Genomic DNA, 3,531 nt, shown 5'->3' on the forward strand with positions numbered 1-3,531 from the left:
AGAATTAACACCAAGAATTTACAAGTGGTTTGGGCACAGCTAAAGAAACAAGCAACTGGGGTTTTGGGGATTTAGCTCAGTGGTAGAGCACTTGCCTAGCAAGTGTAAGGCCCTCAGCTCTGGGGGAAAAAAAGAAAGAAACAAGCAACTGGGTGAATAGGAAGCCAGTTGAATGGGAGAAAACCTGTTCCAGTCCTGCATCTGACAGAGAAGGAACATCCAGAGTCTATGACCAACTAAAAGAAGTAAACACACAAAAAACACAAAGTGAAAAGCACACAAAGGACCCATTCAAAATGGGTCTGAGACCTGAATGGAGAATTATCCAAAGGACAAAAAAGTGGTCAAGGTATAATCTCAAGAAAATTTCATTGTTCTTAGCAATTAGGAACATGCAACTTAAAACAACTTTAAGATTTCATTTTACCCCAGTCAGAATAGCAAAGATCAACAAAGCAGCTGACAACAATTAGGGAATCTTTAAAATACTTTAAAAAAACAACCCAGAATTCTGTGTCTGTTGAAGGGGCAGCAATGATGAGCATATTTGGAACATGTAACACCAGTGTCACTTACCCCTGATTCAACTCAATTTTGCAGTATAGGGAAGTTTGAATTTTTTTGCAAGTAATGATTCCTGAATCATTTCTAACTTTGGGATATGAATTAAGCATGAAATGCCCTGCAGACGAATAAAGTTAAAGAAAAATCAATACCTCTCCACTTATCATGTTCCAAGACTGAAAATTCAAAGTCACAAGAGGAAAGGGAAAGTAAATATTTAAGAGGTTCAAAGTGTGAACCATAAAAATAATTCTAGTTATTACTAATATTTTATTCTTTGGTCTTTTAGTGTCAACCTGTTCTTCAATATAAAAATAATGGAACTGAGAAAATAGTAAATGGAAATGTAAGAAGAGCAATTTGCATATTTTGCACAGTTTAGCCGTCTACTATGACAAAGTGATCAGATTTTTGCCAAAGATCATGCTGAGAAGAGCTTATGAAAAAGCTAAGGTCCTGTGTCTCAGAACAGTTGATGGAATGAAGGAAACTTTGTGGGAAATCCCTTGTTAATAAAGTTGACAGTGGCTATATATTCGCATTAAGACATAGATGTGTTTTCCCTTTTATTATTGCTTTTATATAAAACTGTCTTTTAGCAAATGAGTGTATGGACCAATTGTGGTATTCACTAACAATGGAATACTATGGAGCCAGAAAATTTAATGAAACATTAATGGATGGATGGACTTCCAGAAGGAAGTGAGACATGTATGCATCTAAAGAGTATAGCTGGGCGGTGGTGGCACATGCCTTTAATCCCAGCACTCAGGAGGCAGAGGCAGGCAGATCTCTGTGTGTTTGAGGCCATCTTGGACTACAGAGTGAGTTCCAGGAAAGGCTACAAGGCTACACAGAGAAACTCTATAGAAAAATGTTAAGATTCTGAATACCTTGATGATAGGCACATGAGTGATTCTCATATAATTGTACAATTTTCTGAATTGAACATTTATGATACTCGTTTAATATGTTGAATATTTTTGATAAAATAAGCCATATTTTAAATATTTAAAATAATAATGTCATGCGCTGTTGTATAAAACTATATACTTATAACTATTTTGGAATCTAAAACAAAGCAAAAGACTTTTTTTTAGTTTTATTTTTTTGACTACTTTCTGTTTATTAACTTGTATTTAGTAAGAATGTTATTTCAAAATGGAGAATTCAGCTATCTAGTTAGTAAAATCAGTAAGAACTTCAGCTTTCATAAATTATAAATGGACATGCAAGAAAAGGAGTTTATACTACACAAGTCCATACATGTTCAAAATAAAAATATAACTTATAGACACACCCACAAGCACATTCATGATTTATTCATTGATAGGGTACACATGTCTAGTAAAATTGATATCATATATATGATTTTTTTAAAGAATTCTAGCCATAATAAAAAATGATGGTCTTGTTTAACACTTTCTGTAAATTATATTAACAAAACTTGATTTTCTATAAAATATGATAAAACATAATCATTTTAATGAATACAAGATTTCTGTTCATTAAATTGTAAAGGCACTTTAAAAGCCACCCTTTTAAAACAAAAAAACTATATGAGGCAAAATATTCTTTAAATGACAAACAAAGCCACATATACAAATGAAATAAAAACCAATGATATAACAAACCAACTATCCCTGTGAAACTCACTTAAAATGTTTAAAAATACAAATTATAAAGTAGTATTGAAATGATACAGAGAAGATTAGCATGGCCCCTGCACAAGGATGACACACAAAAGGCTTAAAAGACCTCAACCGACAAAGAAGTTGATAAAACACCTTAAGAGTTAAAACACATTTTTTTTTTCCTTTTTTGAGACAGGGCTTCCCTGTGTAGCTTTGGTGTCTGTCCTGGATTTCACTCTGGAGACCAGGGTGGCCTTAAACTCACAGAGATCCTCCTGGTTCTACCTCCTGAGTACTGGGATTAAAGGTGTGTGCAACCACAGTCCAGCCTTTAAAACACATTTTTCTAATAAACATATTTCTTCTCCTTCATGAGAGAGCTCATGTTGGACCAAATGCTTGCCTGCTTCCTGGCAGCCTAGGGATGACTATTTCTCCATGCCTGCCCAACTACAATAATCTGCCTCATGATCCCAATTGTTGAACACATGTATTGTCTACTAGAATTTCTAAGTTCCAAAGTCAGAACTGCTTCCTATATATGCATCTTCTATGGCTCTTGGCTACTCAGAACTGCGCATTTTATTTTAGGTTTTCAAGAAAAAGAGAAATTGGAAAATTATGTAAGAATTAGGATGTTGCTGGAGGGCTTCTCTCCAGGTTCCCCAAGCCCCGCAGTGCCACAATCCACTTATAAAATAATCACTCAGACACTTATATCACTTATAAACTGTATGGCCGTGGCAGGCTTCTTGCTAACTGTTCTTATATCTTAAATTAACCCATTTTTATAAATCTATACCTTGCCACGTGGCTGGTGGCTTACCAGCGTCTTCACATGCTGCTTATCTTGGCGGTAGCTCCAGTGTCTCCTCCCTCAGCCTTCCGCTTCCCAGAATTCTCCTCTCTCCTTGTCCCACTTACTTCCTGCCTGGCAACCTACTTTCTGCCTGGTCACTGGCCATCAGTGTTTTATTTATATAGAGCAATATCCACAGCACTTCCCCTTTTTTTCTTTTTTTAAAAAGGAAGGTTTTAACTTTAACATGGTAAAATTACATATAACAAAACAATTACCGAGCAAGAATTATAGTTACAATATTAAAGAAGATGTCCTATCTATCTTATATTTGTGAGTTTAAGGTTTTAGATCTAATTTATCTTTTATCATAACTGAGGAAATTACAACTATCTAGTTTTCAACCACATCAAAGACCTGAGAAGGAACATAATGGTACCTGAGAAACTGCATATGAAGTCAACTTTCATTGTGGCAAAAGTTAGCCACTGGACAACAAAGTATCCTCGAATCAACAGGACAAAATGGACAGAC

The 3,531-nt window shown here is 35.1% G+C and overlaps 1 non-coding gene across 1 annotated transcript; it reads left to right on the forward strand.

Annotated features, from left to right (window-relative positions):
• The first annotated feature begins 2,224 nt into the window (after positions 1 to 2,224).
• LOC114692863 lies at positions 2,225 to 2,332 on the forward strand. The gene has a single exon (XR_003734473.1). It is a non-coding gene; the product is annotated as a U6 spliceosomal RNA (small nuclear RNA).
• Positions 2,333 to 3,531: the final 1,199 nt, after the last annotated feature.

The sequence above is a fragment of the Peromyscus leucopus genome, chromosome 4, assembly GCF_004664715.2.
Source record: "Peromyscus leucopus breed LL Stock chromosome 4, UCI_PerLeu_2.1, whole genome shotgun sequence".
Taxonomy (NCBI): Eukaryota; Metazoa; Chordata; class Mammalia; order Rodentia; family Cricetidae; genus Peromyscus; species Peromyscus leucopus.